Consider the following 16,035-nt stretch of genomic DNA (forward strand, 5'->3'; position numbering starts at 1 on the left):
TAAGTTTAAAAGAGTTTTTACTTTCTACATGGGATCAAGCCTAGATCTTACAAAGCTTTTCTGGAAAGTCACTTAAGGCAAAATATTAATTTAGTGGCTGACATACATTAAATGCAGTAGGCTCAAACAGAAAATCAGCAAGGCTCAAACTTTGATCTTATTCACCACAAATAATATGCTAGGAATAAAAATTAAGCTCTGCGTCAGTGGGCTATCTTGCCTCTCTTCTCCAGTTTTGACAAACAAGAGCATCTTGAAATTGATCAGTTTAGGCCAGAGATGTTACCATTAAGCCTCATGTTTCTAGTAAGAATTTTTGTCACAAAGCAATTTTCCAATGGATTATTTAAAAAAAAAAAACTCATTCAATTGTTCTAGTAGTGATAAAGGCATGGCAAATTTGAGGTACTTGTTGATCTTAGTCACTATCTATAGGTTCACAATATCAGACTCTCTAGTGTTGGAAAAGCTTGTAATGTGGATCAAAAGACTGGCAGAAATGCTAAGTTTTGTTAGGATTTGTTGTTGTTGGGGGTGTGAGCGTGGTTTTCATATCATAATGTTAAATATTTCACAAACCAACCCAGTATCTCATTGAACTAGAACAACTTAGCCTTTTTTTATGTTTTGACTTTATTCAGCTAAGGTAGATCCAAACATGAAATCCAGTGTTCACCTGCAAAAGGATTGTGAGTACATAAAAACATAACTACTTTAGGCTATTGCTAATGCAGTTTCTACTGAAACATGCTCAATGTATTGAAATTGTGTACTTAGTAGGTCATTCTAGCATAATTCAATGTATAGTGACATAAATAAGTCATCCTGGAATGGAAAAACAGTATTTCTCATAGGGGAAAGCTGAATTGACTCTGGTCTGCGTATTCAAAAAGGCAAAGGACTATTTGCATGCCATTTCTTGTGCCAGGCTTGCAGCTGTTGTGAAAGAGAGGTCCCCCATAAAGACAATTCACTTTGTGATTGAAAATTCACACGCTGATGTCAGGAGGGTCCTATATCTGGAGGGAATGAACTTCTCAAAGGAAAGCAGTCCATAGGCAAAGCCGTCATAGACTACTCTGTGCAAATCCTTGTAAAGTAGCACAGAGAGTGGAGTGGCACAAGTCAGCAGAGAATCCCTTACTCCTGTTGGCACGGTATGCTGAGCAGCCTGAGATGGGTAACAGACTACAGAAAATGCCCATGCAGCTTGATGGAGCCCTGCAGACAGGAATATAACTTGGTATTATCACTACCACTGCTGATTCCTCTTTCCCTGGTCCTCTTCTTTTTAGAAAATGCTGAAAACCCACAGTTTTCTTCTTACTGGCAGCCACCAGGCACTCAGGAATGCAGAATAAGCAGGACTTTCCATTACTCTGGGAGCTGAGTACACTGCCAGGAGTCAGGCTGACTTCAGTTCCTCAGGGTTAAACTACCATGTAACTGCAGTACAATCCCTTTGCTCTTTGCCACTGTGCCTCATGGTGACCTGAAGAGGTCATTTGACCAGATAAGAGGGGAGATTCCAAGACAGCTCAGCCCTTAGGCAACGCCGGAGTGAATTCTACAGCCTAAATACTGAAGAATCTCCTGCAAATAAAAAAATTTGGGCTAGACCTCTTGATAGACCAAATTTGCCCAGATGGACTATTCCACTAACTGTCTACATCTTCTTTCCTGCTCTTCACTCCTTCAGGGATGTTGTTGTTGTGCCTGTGATTGTGTACACTTTTCTGTGCCCTCATATGATCTGGGGCATTAGTTTCAAGCATCACTCAGCATAAAATACGTATCGGTAGGCCCCAGGGTGCCTAACTAAATCTAATGTAAAGTCTGTAATCCAAACTTTTTATCTTAGCATTTCTCAAACATTTCTGACAGCTTCTTCCATGCCTTCCAAGCCTGTATGAGGCCCCAGGTTGAAACAGGGTACTGCAACCACTTATTATATTCGTTCTTTAGACCAGGACGGGGACTCTTCCAGATTTCTGCACCCAGCAACCTAAATTGCTGGCGAGTGTTGTTTCACAGTTAAATAACTGCTACATTTCATTGCTGTGCAATGAATGGCAAAATAATTCCACCTATCACTTCTGAATTAATTTAGGCACTCTCTGAACAAAAAGTTTTATTTTCTAAAGTCTGCAAAGGACCAAACTTCAAAGTATCAAAGCAAAAAAATTAGCAAAATGTGTATAACCAAGATGGGGAAGAAAAATAAACTTAGAAAAGGAAGCCAGCAAGTATAATCTACATCTTCTCATACTTGCCTGGAATTCATATGAATAGCTTTGTGGGACGAGCTCAGAAAAATCGATACTCAAAATGAAATATCATTGTAATCCTCATTTCATCTGTGGTCTCAGTAAGGAGCCATAATGTATCCATGAATAATATTTAACTTCAATCTCTTTTACAGCTGTTCCAAACAGATGAGCAATTTTTTGAAAAGCAACTGTTGAAGATGCACTTTTGCCTCTTCATTAAAAACATATATAAAAGAAATATATTGCAGTATTTATTCTGATGTATTATAAACCTTCATGGTGATCCAATACAGATGTTTCTTTTTCTCTGTGGCACTGACCTTCAAAAGTGATGATGTGAAAAGCCCTAGATTTTATGACGTCTTAACTCAGAATATATTACAACTTCTGTATTAATATGTATTTGAAGCACAGCTGTAAATGTTGAACATGAAAGGAACTGCTGTACCTTGTACTCCACTATAAAGTTTATATAGGAAGAGAAAGATGTTCATAGAAGTATAACCAGCGTTTAAGAGTATTTGTGTTAAATGAAGTTCCCTTTCTATCTTTCCCTACCACATACCTACACATTTCGAGGTGTTCCATGAACTTTGCACTTATCATAGAATCACCAGGTTAGAAAATACCCATCGGATCATCAAGTCCAACCATTCCTATCAAATACTAAATCATGCCCCTCAGCCCCTCAACGACTTCCCTAGGCAGCGTGTTCCAGTGCCCAATGACCCTTTCTGTGAAAAATTTTTTCCTAATCTCCAGCCTGAACCTCCCCTGGCAGAGCTTGAGGCCATTTCCTCTTGTCCTGTCCCCTGGGAGAAGAGACCAGCTCCCTCTTCTCCACAACCTCCTTTCAGGTAGTTGTAGAGAGCAATGAGGTCACCCCTCAGCCTCCTCTTCTTTAAGCTAAACCACCCCAGCTCTCTCAGCCATTCCTCATAAGGCCTGTTCTCCAACCCCCCTCACCAGCTCTTCTCTTGTTGCTCTTCTCTGGGCTCGCTCCAGAGCCTCAACATCCTTCTTGTGGTGAGGGGCCCAGAACTGAACACAGTATTTGAGGAGCGGTCTCACCAGTGCCGAGTACAGAGGGAGAATAACCTCCCTGGACCTGCTGGTCACACCGTTTCTGATCCAAGCCAAGATGCCATTGGCCTTCTTGGCCACTTGGGCACACTGCTGGCTCATATTCAGTCGACTGTCAACCAACTTCCCCAGGTCCCTCTCCTCCAGGCAGCTTTCTAGACAGACTTCTCCAAGTCTGTAGTACTGCACAGGGTTGTTGTGCCCCAAGTGCAGGACCCGGCATTTGGCCTTGTTAAACCCCATCCCATTGGTCTCAGCCCAGCGGTCCAGCCTGTTCAGATCCCTTTGCAGAGCCTCCCTACCCTCCAGCAGATCCACACTTCCACCCAGCTTAGTGTCGTCCGCAAACTTGCTAAGGGTGCACTCAATGCCTTCATCCAGGTCATTGATAAAGACATTGAACAGAGCTGGACCCAGCACTGAGCCCTGGGGAACCCCACTTGTCACTGGCCTCCAGCTGGAGTTAACTCCATTTACCACCACTCTCTGGGCCCGGCCATCCAACCAGTTTTCCACCCAGGAGATTGTGCGCCTGTCCAGGCCAGAGGCTGACAGTTTCCCAAGCAGAATGCTGTGAGAAACTGTGTCAAAGGCTTTACTGAAGTCCAGGAAGACTACATGCACAGCCTTTCCCTCATCCAGTAGTCGAGTCACCTTATCATAGAAGGCAATCAGGTTTGTTTGGCAAGACCTACCTTTCATGAACCCATGCTGACTGGGCCTTATCACCTGGTTCTCTTGCATGTGCTTCATGATGGCACTAAAGATCACCTGTTCTATGACTTTCCCTGGCACTGAGGTCAGACTGACAGACCTTTAGTGTTGGGTGGCAGCATACAATGAGCAGCCCAAGCACTGTGGCTGGGTGGAGTTGGGAAGCCTTAGCCAGGGTCCTCAAGGTTATAAAAGGTTATAACGACTCTGTTGTGTTATGCAAATTAGGAAGCTGGCTGTTGAAGGCGGGCTAAGGTTAAACAATTTTATAAAAGCAGAAACCCAAATAAAGCAGCTTCACTTGGATCACATTGATCATTGTGTGTTGTCCCATTTCTTCCGTTGTCACATCTGGTGCCCAAACAGGGACCCTCAGATTCAGCTTGAAGACTGCCGGAGATAAGATTGAGGGAACAGAAAGCTGACCGAAGGTGAGTGCTGCCCCTGCACTCGTGAAAAAGTTTTTCATATAGCTGCAGCTTAAAGACTTTGGTGGGAAACTCGTTTTTGGCCAGGCGAGCGGTCAGTGAGGAGATGGGGTCCGCGCACTTATCCGAAGACAAGACTCAGATTGAAGCTGCAGTGAAGCTCCTCCAACATATTCTCTCAGAGTGAGGAATTGTTTACAAAAAAAACCGCGTTGCAGTCTATGATAAGATGGGCTAATCAAAGCGGCATTATTAATACTGCTGCCCTATTTGAAAGAGAGACTTGGGAGAAAATGGGACAAAGGTTGTTTGATGAACAAACTAAAGGAAATAAGGGCCTTTGGCAATATCTCACCCTCTGGCGATTAGTTAAAGAAACTTTATGTGAAGTGAAAACGGACAGAGAGGCTTACGCCACTATGAGCGAGAATCAGGACAATACTGGCAGTACCTCCGCATCTGCATTATTGTTTCCTATGTCTAATATGCCTACACAAGGACTGCTTCCCAAAGACTGGCCATCCCCACCATTTCCCCTGCTTGAGGAGCATGAAGAGGCTCTGGATGAAGACGAGAGGGAATATCCCCCTCTCCAAAGGAGCCCCTCGGCTGTGTCACTGGATGATTTATTCAGTGAAAATTCTGAGCACTCAACATCGCCTGAGCACTCCACGTTTAGACAAGATTTTGAAAAGATGATGGAAAAATTGTAAGAAATTCGTATTCATCAGGAGAAGGGAAGTTGCCTGGCAGAACTGCCTCCACTGGACTATCCTGGCGAGTATTCACGCCCCGAACCGACTGCTCCGCTCCAAGCACTGACAGGGTTTGATACTGCGGGAACTGTCAGGGGGGCGAGGTGTCGGGGGCTGGGAGCACACAGGCAGGGGGTAATACGGGATGCAGTTTTAGAAGGAGTCACTATGGAAGCTTATCCTGCTTTACTTAATACACAAACGGGAGGTAGCGAGTGGGATCCGTTTGATTGGAAATTGTTAAAAGAAGTTAAGGCTGCTTGCATGCAGTACGGTTTGCAATCGCCGTTTACACAACGTCTTTTAGATTTTATATTTACGGGTAATAACCTCTGTCCTGCAGATATTCGACAACTAGTCATGTTGATATTGTCCCCCTCCCAACGCCTTGCTTTTTATCAGACTTGGGAGCATTTGTGTGATCAGGAAGTGGCCACTTATTGTTGGGATGAGAGGGTGTGGCCTCATCGTGCCCCTGAGCTCCGACCCCTGTTTGAAACAGAAGTTGCTTATGAGGGACAGGATAGGATTAGAGTTTCTCAGCAAAAACTTGAAGGACCTTACAGTCCAAGAATTCTTTCGCCATTGGATGCAGCCCCAGAGTCCGAGCGGGTGGCTCAGCAGCAGGGTCCTGTTGGTGAAACAGAAGGCATCACGTCGCCGCTTTTAAAGGGCAGTAGGGGGTGTTGTGAGATGGGTTGTTCTAGTTTGGAGCATGAGGCTCATTGTTTTTGGGAGGAGGGGGTGATGAAATTGGATCCTATTCCCGATTGATTCTGATCCCGAACTCCAACCCTTGATCATTATTAATGATGGGATGGCAGAATCTGATCTTGCTCTTGATGCAGATCCTGATTTCAAACTCCAACCCCCAATTGTTATTGATAAGGGGGAGAAGTCTGAAACCTCTACTGTAGGGAAAGCAAATGCATGTGCCCTAACGGAGCTGGCTGGATTGCAGGACCTTGAGGGAGCACTGTGCTTTGTGATTCAAGCAGGATTCTGCGGGGGTGGAGGAAATAGATTTTGGGAGCAGAATGATGTGACTGAAATCCCTATTCCTGGAATAGGAGAGGGCTTTCCCCAATATTTAATGCCTGGCCTGCCCCTATCTGACCTACGTCGGTCGGCAAAAAAGGAAAAGGCTCTCCCACCTGGATATTTCCTAATCTGTGGTGACAGAGCATGGGGCGAAATACCCAGCAAACCAGTTGGTAGACCTTGTTATTTGGGAAAGTTAACGTTGTTTACACCAAGTATACAATACGTTTTTGGAGTTTTGAGGAAAAAATTTTCACCGATTTATTAGCCCCAGGAGTTGTGGCTCTTGAAGCTGTGTCACAAGTGAAAAATTGGCTTGTTGGAGTGATGAAAAACTCAGGAGACCTACAGAAATGATTTCTCTGCATAGTCCTTGATGGCCTTAGACTCTTACTCCTTATAGATGCTGTTTGATTCCATTTGTGGCAGCCCCTAGACTTCAATGCGTTATTGTCACAATCAAGGGCTTCAGGAATCGGCACTCCTCCAATAAAGGAATGGTACTAGTGTTTGCTGGTGTAGCCATGCAGGCACATCTCTGCTGCCAACTTTGGTGGTTCCCCAGAAAAGCAATGGAAAAACATAACAACCATTCCTGAAAAAAGCTGGACATCATTTGGAAACCATCAGTTAGTGTTGTCAGCTTTGCTGTTGCAGCTGGCAGCATTTTGCTGCCAGGAGGAGGGGTAAAGATGAAGCAGAACAGATGACCAGGAATGATGTTCACAGAGGCATTGAGAGAGGGCATGGTTTGATGAGTGAGTGAGTGAGTGAGTGAGTTGAGAGCAACTAAATTCACAATATCCATCAAAAAGACATCACAGACAGGATTACAAGTATGCCTGAATAGCAGGTGGAGAAAGACCTGTAGAGGACAATACTCACTATTCACCTAGGAATGTCTTTATGAAAGGAAAGCTTTGTCTTTAGGGGCACTGGATGTTCCTTCAGTGCTTGTGATTCCAGAAATTGGGTGCTCACCTTCTCTGTGCCCTGTTTAGCTCAGATATTGATGGCAAAGGCAAAGGCTCATGATGGAAGGGAAACCAGTTGGGAGGGAAGAAACTATCACCTGACTAGGGTAGCTACGACCCTCCTTTGCCTTACTCCTGTGCAGGGAGTACTTAATTCATCACCTTGTAGTTCAGATAAATGATCCCTCAGAGGATGTGTATTGCTCACAGATTTTGTGCTGTGGAATTTATGTAGCTCACTGGTGGAAATAGCAAACAGCAATGTACAGCAAGTCCAGAGAGAACATCGGAGATTTGTAAGGGGTGAGGTCCATAATTTGCATCACACTGTCTCAAGCAGATGAGCTCAAAGCAGCACTTGCTGTTTGAATGTGATATAGTCTAGAAAGCTGCCTGGAGGAGAGGGACCTGGGTGTGTTGGTTGACAACCGACTGAATATGAGCTAGCAGTGTGCCCAGGTGGCCAAGAAGGCCAATGGCATCTTGGCTTGGATCAGAAACGGTGTGACCAGCAGGTCCAGGGAGGTTATCCTCCCTCTGTACTCGGCACTGGTGAGACCGCTCCTCGAATACTGTGTTCAGTTCTGGGGCCCTCACCACAAGAAGGATGTTGAGGCTCTGGAACGAGTCCAGAGAAGAGCAACAAAGCTGGTGAAGGGGCTGGAGAACAGGCCTTATGAGGAATGGCTGAGAGAGCTGGGGTTGTTTAGCCTGGAGAAGAGGAGGCTGAGGGGTGACCTCATTGCTCTCTACAACTACCTGAAAGGAGGTTGTAGAGAGGAGGGTGCTGGCCTCTTCTCCCAAGTGACAGGGGACAGGACAAGAGGGAATGGCCTCAAGCTCCGCCAGGGGAGGTTTAGGCTAGACGTTAGGAAAAAATTCTTTACAGAAAGGGTCATTGGGCACTGGAACAGGCTGCCCAGTGAGGTGGTTGAGTCACCTTCCCTGGAGGTGTTTAAGGCGCGGGTGGACGAGGTGCTGAGGGATATGGTTTAGTGTTTGATAGGAACGGTTGGACTCGATGATCCGGTGGGTCTCTTTCAGCCTGGTTATTCTGTGATTCTGTGATAGTCATAGATGCAAAGGAACATAGGATAATTTGTAAATCTTAACTTCATATAATCTAAGACATGACAGGGTGACTATAGAAGAACCTAGAGGCTTCTGTGATGTAAATGTGACTGTTGAACACACTTTTAGGCACTTCTGTCAGTTTAGAGATACTGTTACTGAAGGGTAGTCTTCTGGAATTGATGGCCTTAGCTGCTTCCTCTACCTTTTGCACATGGTTTTCAGTGCATTCTATTTCTTTGATGTAATTATGTTGAGCTGCCTTTATCAGTTATGTCTACTGCAATAAGTTGAAACATCCATATTATTCTCCTGTCTGGAACCAATTTTGATGTTTCTACTGTATAGCCACTTTTGGGACATTTCTACAGGTTGTTTCAATATTTTCAATAAGGACATAAGTTCATTGTGTGCTCAAAATGTCTAGTTGGGGGTATTATGTATATGGGCAGCGTAGCGCTACAACTAAGCAAGCAAGCTTGGAATCTATTACCTCCCACTTACTGCTGTTGTTACAAGACTGCTTAACTTCTAATTGTTTAAAAACACTGGCGAGCTTACCTGCACCTGTTTGCATGTGATCATTAAATATGCTTTGAAATTCCTGCAGCATTCTCAGTCTTTGTAGAGAGTGATATTTAAAAAGTCCACCCAGTTCTTTGGTATCAGTCTCTTAATCAGAAATTGTCAGGAAGAATGAAGGTGATAACTCATCAAATTAAGTAGATTACACACATTTTTGTGAATATGAAGCATACAAATTTATGAACAAAACCAATCCCTGTGAGAAAGGATAAATAAAGCATACATAGTGTCAGTTTAGGTTCAGGCTTAAGACCAATTTTGACAGTATATAAGCCTGATTAATACCTTCTGCTAAGAAATACCTTTAATGCTTTGTGCATAACATGATGACATGAGAAGACTTAAGATTCTTACATCTTTCAAACCTGCCTTCTTTTCCAAATGGGATTCTGATATCTAGGAAAAAAAAGCACCTTAGTGACTTACACTCATGTGAAGCAGAATTTACATTTCTTAGACCAAAAGCAGACAATCCACACCACTATTCACCAAATATCTGACCACTTCCCTGACCTCTCAGGCAATAGCATATATACAACTTATGGAAGTTACTTAATGGAAGTTAAGTTACTTATAAGTTACTTATATACACTTAATGGAAGTTACTTCCTCCCAGGTGACACATAATAGTATCTCCTTTTCTATTACGATGTAAAATAAACCCTGAAAAGTTTTCAGGTGAACTTCATTAGTCTACAGAACAGAAGACCATGCCAACTCTCAGCTACTCTCTGTTAAGGAGATAACCATTTCCACCTGAAGGCAGTAGCTTCTTACTTTGAGCTAACATCATCACAAGCAGTCACCCATTTTTAGCAGTAGTTACTTAGGTTCATACTAATCTGTTTAGTATGTGCACAGATGTACCAGACTCTTGGTTGGACTAAGCTGAGCTCAGTATCTTTGTGTCTCCTTGTGTCTGACTTGTGTGTACATCTCTAAAATATTGACTGAAATCACGTTAAATTTGACACCCTGTCCTGGACTCACCAAAATACTATTGAGGTTCAAAAAAACCCATGCTTAACAGCAGTAGATTTAAACAAAAAAGTAACGGAACTGTAGTTTTTATATTTGAGAGGAGGAAGTTCTTGTTCATACTCTCTTTGTGTTACACATTCACGCAAAAGCATCTTCTGAGAAAATGAGGATAGTTCATGGTTTGTTCCGAGCCCAGTCATTTGGCATGTTTGGATACCAATAACAGTTCAAGGTCAGTTGCGGAGGATTAAGGGACAACACACGACCAATATGATCAAGTGAAGCTGTTTTAATCAAAGTTCACAACACATTTATACCTAACTTAGCTGACACAAGCCATTGTGTAACAAGCTGATTCTACAATTCTCCTTTAACAACAAACAATCATTAGTTACATACACTATTACACTTTCCCATGGAAAACAGCTATGTGAGCATTCTGGTCTACAAATTGATAGACTACTAAGTAACAAATCAGGGACTACGGAGGAAAGTTACCCGTGAGAAATGAGAGGAGTACAAGGCAGAGCAACTCCCTAATGTTACAAAGAGAAACCTTCAGGACACCGTGTTCTCTACAGTAGCTGCTTCTTCTGCAAAGTTAGCTGGTTCTGGTGCAAAAGCTGGGTTGTGCATGTCTAAATATCCATGCCCATTTTGGTCTAAAAATGCCTCAACAGTCGGTCATTCCTAGTAGTAAAAAGTTCTTGTTTCTCCAGTGCTGTATCTCCAAGGCTAGACCTACAGCCGCAGCGTAACCCAGAGTTGGTTCTTTGTTACAAAGGGCACAACTGGCACCCGCCTTGCTCTTCAGAAGAAAATGCCTTGTGTTTCTCAACCTCCTGAAAGCTTCAATGCTTTGCCCCCTCCTGCAACATATTCCATTTCCAATATAAGCCAGCTTTATGGGAGTGCTGTGACCACCCCACCAGGCTTGAAGCTGAGCTGAGACGCTGCTGCCAGCGCTCACAATGAGCCTTGCCACACTTGTGATCAGTGGCCTTGCCTCAGGGTCAGTCTGCTGGCCTGAAGGTGGAAGAAGCATTCATGCTAAAGTTTTGAATACCCAAATGGATGTTACCATCTATATTATAAGGTGTAAAAGAAAACCACTTATCAATACTTATTTTTAATGCCAGTGAAAATTTTTGCCTGATGTATGGAGCTGAGGAGTGGGAAAAAGCTAAGTACCTACCATCTACCACAGAGAAAGTCTCTAAAAGTTTTAGAGGACTTGGAAGTTTATATTTTATAGTGTAGTAAAGAAGGTCTTGCTGTACAGTCTGAAATAATGCTGGTGTATCATGGCCCAAGATTTATGCAAACGAAAATGAAAGAGGATAGCACCTATCAAGCGATTATTAGTGTAGGAATTCCTGGGGAAAATTGTTTAAGGGAGAAAGGGCTGAAATTGCAGAAGGAGTCATGTATTTTCTAGACCTGGAACAACAATGTGTTCATTAACCTTTGGCAGTAAAACTATAAGCAGTAAAACTGTAAGCAGTGGGGCAGGCACCCTGTCACGGTGCCTGAGGCAGCCAAATGGGTGATGGAGTATAGGTTACACTATTCCCCAGAGAGAAACAAGACCTGTGAACATTTCTCTTTCTGCAAGCATTGCATTTAGCCAAAGGCTGTGGAGTCTGGATCCAGATGGAAGGAGTCGGGACAGAACTAGCAGAGGTGACCTGTAAGCCAAGCTTTCCTAAATGAAAAAATATGACAGAAAAGATGATTCAAGATTTTTGGGGAGACCAAGGAGCAGAATCCCTGCAGGAAGACATGAATGAAAGCCCAAAAAAGTGACAAACAAAAGGGAGCTGGGAGGATATTCCCAGAAATGCAGGTGAAAACTGCTTATAGGTAACATATTATGTGCACTTGGGGCACAACAATCCCAACTCTGCAGGCTTAGGGATAAATGGCTGTAAAGCTGCCCAGCAGAAAAGGACCTGGGGTTGGTCAATAGGCAGCTGAATATGAGCCAGCAGTGTGCAACAAAACTTGTGAAATGTCTGGAGTGTCTTAAAAGGAGTGGTCGAGGAAACTGGAGGTGTTTAGTCTGGAGAAAAGGAGGCTAACGGGAGACCTTATTGCTCCCTACAAGTACCTAAAAGAGTTTGTAGTGAGGTGGGTGCTGGCCTATTCTCCCAAGTAACAAATTATAAGACTAGAGGAAATGGCCTCAGGTTGCACCAGGGGAGGTTTATATTGGCTGCTAGGAAAAAATTCTTTTGCAAAAGAGTTGTCATGCATTGGAAAGTCTGCCCAGGGAAGTGATTGAGTCATCATCCCTGGAGATATTTAAAAGATGTGTTAATGTAGTGCTTAGGGATGTGTTTTAGTGGTGGATTTGGCAATGTTAGGTTTATGTTTGGACTGGATGATCTTAACAGTCTTTTCCAACCTTAACAATTCTGCAATTCTGTAAAGCTTCTTAGAAGCTCACAGAAAAAGAGATAGGAAAGGCGATAAATCTGCATACCCAGGGAGCAAATCAGAACAAAAATATTATCTATCAAAGCTGAAGGGTCAATGGAGTGCAGCAGGATAAGCAGCAAAGAACTTGCAGGAAGAGCACAGGATTACTGGGTGGAAAGCAGGGAGCAAACAACATCATCTAAGATGCCAAGGAAGATTATGCACAGTTTGCAGCAAATCGGAACACTACTGATTGGACTGAAAGGAGTTCTGCAGGAAGAACCTGCTTACAAGCATGCAGAGAGCAAGTTCTTAATGGCATTGCAATTGCTGGCTTTCTCAAGGCAAGTTTTCCTGTGTTTAAACCCTCTTAGGTGTTTATCATAGAGTCCTCCAGAAGGAACAGACAACAGCAAATCTGCTGACAGGGCCCTGACACTGCTGATAAGCCTTAATTGCCCTTACCAAGCTTAACTTCGGGCTACCACTCACTCCTGCCCATGGGCCCAGTGGCTTCTATTTAAGTCCGACCTGAACCTAGGGTTTCAGGGCTTTTCTGAGCTATGACTGAATCAACCTGCTGTTCTCCTTCTACTTGGATTTTCTGGATGCACAGCGTCTCTAGGTCTGTCTCTGTAGTGGTTGGCTTTGCCAATGTGGTCAGTACGTGACCAGTAGTTGATGGTAGTCCCTGTGTGAAACAGACATACCTTTTCATATAGAAGCAGAGAAAGCTGTGCTAGTCTGAAGAAGGCACAAGTTGAATATATACAAGTTGAATCCACTCAGCTGTGCTGGGTCTCCAAGGACAAAACCTGCAACTTTGCACTTTTAGAACTAGCTGGCCTTAACACTTTCTAGAATACCTTGCAGAAAAACAGACTGCTGACCTTTGGACAGGGAGGTATGTCACCCAATGATAAGGGCATGTAAGGGTGGGAGAGACTAATTTTTTGTTAGCCTTGGTGACAGTATGGTGGAAGCCAGCTTCTTTTACAAATAAAACGCTTTCATCTGAAGTTTCATATAGAGGCTTAAGGTCTGAGAGCACCCAGAGAAGACTAGGCATTTGCAGCTACTCTTAAAGTTGAATAGTGCCATATAATTTTAATAAACAGCAGCACAACAGCAGAGTTAGTATTTCAGAAAATGCAGCATGCTGATGGTCAAAGATGTCTCAGTGTGGTTTAAAAGCTGCACCCCTCTGGCTGCTCTAAGTTCAGGAAGGTGGGAGGCAAGTGTGAGCAGTGGGATTCACAGAAAGGGTCATTGGGCACTGGAACAGGCTACCCAGGGAGGTGGTTGATTCAGCTTCCCTGGAGGTGTTTAAGGCACGGGTGGATGAGATGCTAAGGGGCACGGTTTAGAGTTTGATAGGAATGGTTGGGTCTCTTCCAACCTGGTTATTCTATGATTCTATGATTCTATGATTCTGATTTTAGTTGGCATGAGTTATAGTCCTGGGTGGTGTGACTCCAGCGTATGCAGGGTTGGGACTGTATAATGTCTAAAAAACACAGCAGCCTGGAGAAGCACCTGGTTTTCTGCAGATATATTTGCCACTTACTTTGCTATTCATGCCCTTGCAAGCCTGTCTGGCTGAACAGTCTGTGATGTTGCATTGCTGTCCTGGATTTCCCTCTTGCATGGGTGAAGACAGGAAGGAATACTTTTTTCTGAATTTGTTCCTCCTCCAGGAGTTTAACTGCTGCTGTTGCACCTCCAGTTGCTGCAGTGTCTGTTGTTCTACACAGAGCCCTCTTGATATTAATTCTATATGTCACTCTTCAGTCCTTTTGACAACATGCACATCCACACTTGCTGCCACTCACCTGAGCAGCCACAGCAGCCTGCACTTAATACAGCAACAAGAGAACTTTCAGCATTGCTTCTGACTGCTACTAAAAGGAGCTCAGGGTCCTTTTCTTCACTTTCTTTGTCTACATCACTGAGGGGAAGAATATTCCAAATGAATAAAAGATTAAAAATTTGATGAACTCCAAATACATGCAGGATCTCTGTTGTAATTAAATATTAGATTATGATGAGTGTGTAATGATGACTGTGGCAATTTGCCCAGTCAGAATGCAACTTCATTGTCACAATCTCCATCCTTGATTGGATGTGGGGGTAAGTATAGTAGCAAATAGACAAGGAAAAGGCTGAGATACTTAATGCATGCTTTGCCTCAGTTTTCTTCAGGTACCCAGTCCTCTGAGCTGGAAGACAGGAATGAGGAGCAGAATGGAGACCCTGTAAACCAAGAGGAAATGGTTAATAACCTGCTACACAACTTAGACACACAAGTTTACAGGGTTGGATGAGATCCACCTGAGAGTACTGAGGGAGCTGGTGGAAGTGCTCACAGACACACTTTCTATGATTTATCAGCAGTCCTGGTTAACCAGGGAGGTACCAGTTGATTAGACAGTAGTAAATGTATTGTCCATCTACAGGAAGGGCTGGAAGGAGAATCTGGGAAACTGTCAGCCTCATCTTGAGGCTGGGGTAGCTCATGGATAGCTTATGGAACAGATCATCTTGAGTGCCATCACATGGCACGTACAGGACAACTTCACAACAATACAGGAATGTCCATAATCCTTTAATCCTATATTCCAAAAGAATCTTACTAAGCATAATGAGAAGTTCAAAAAGAGTACAGTAGGAAAGTATAAGCAAGGCAGTATTCAGTCTGAATTACTATGATTTTTTGTTGATCTTACTTGTGCACAATTTGCCCTTCTCACTTGAATCTGCCACATTTGTAAACATAGCCTTTAGATATTAGTCAGTTTTAATTGCAAGTCAAAGACAGTAAAGTAGATTTCATATATTTTAGAGATGTTCCTTTAAGAAATTAAATAAAAAATCACTAAACAAAATTCTTATAGTAATGCAGCAAATATGTTTAGAAACTGCCAATGTATGGGGTGGACTAAAAGATAAGCATGTCATCAAAATGACCTATTTTCAGAAATCATTCTGAAGTTTGTTAGAATGAGAGATTTACCTAACTGAGGCCAAATTTAAAGTAAATATGTAAATGGAATAATTTCAATCTCTTGAGTGCAGGTAAAACAAACTTCAGAGCATGCTGCAAGGTCTGATGCCCTCCCAGGCACCCAAAATGAATTACCTTCAGTCTCAATGGTAAAATCATGCAAATCAGCACCATTTATAAAGCAATCAATCAACAGTTCCCTATTGCCAAGTGAAGTGGTGTATTTCTGCCACTGATGTACAACTGATTGGTAAAAGCTAGTCTTTAAAGTAAGATGGAAGATTAGGATCAGTTGAGACAACAGTTACCCTCTCTGATTCTGAAAATAAGTTTAAATGCTCTTTAGGCCTATGTGTACTTGATCCTTCGTGCTGTCCAGCTGTCCTCAGATAAAATGGAGCTTTTCTTCTCATCTTCAGACTGACCTAAGCTTTCCTGCATTGACGTCAGTCTCTCTTCCACTGATATAAAACATAGATGAGTGTCAGAGTATGTAGGAATGAAATGAGAAAGGCTAAGGCCCATTTGGAATTAAATCTGGCAAAGGATATAAAAGACAGCAAAGAAGGGTTTCTTAATGTACATCAGCAGCAAAAGGAAGGCTAGGGAAAATGTGGGCCTGCTGCTGAATAAGGTGGGCGCTCTTGCGACAGTGGATGCAGGGAAGGCAGAGTTGCTGAACTCTGCTTCCACCTTCACTGCTAAGAC

This window comes from Phaenicophaeus curvirostris, chromosome 6 (genome assembly GCF_032191515.1).
Source record: "Phaenicophaeus curvirostris isolate KB17595 chromosome 6, BPBGC_Pcur_1.0, whole genome shotgun sequence".
Taxonomy (NCBI): Eukaryota; Metazoa; Chordata; class Aves; order Cuculiformes; family Cuculidae; genus Phaenicophaeus; species Phaenicophaeus curvirostris.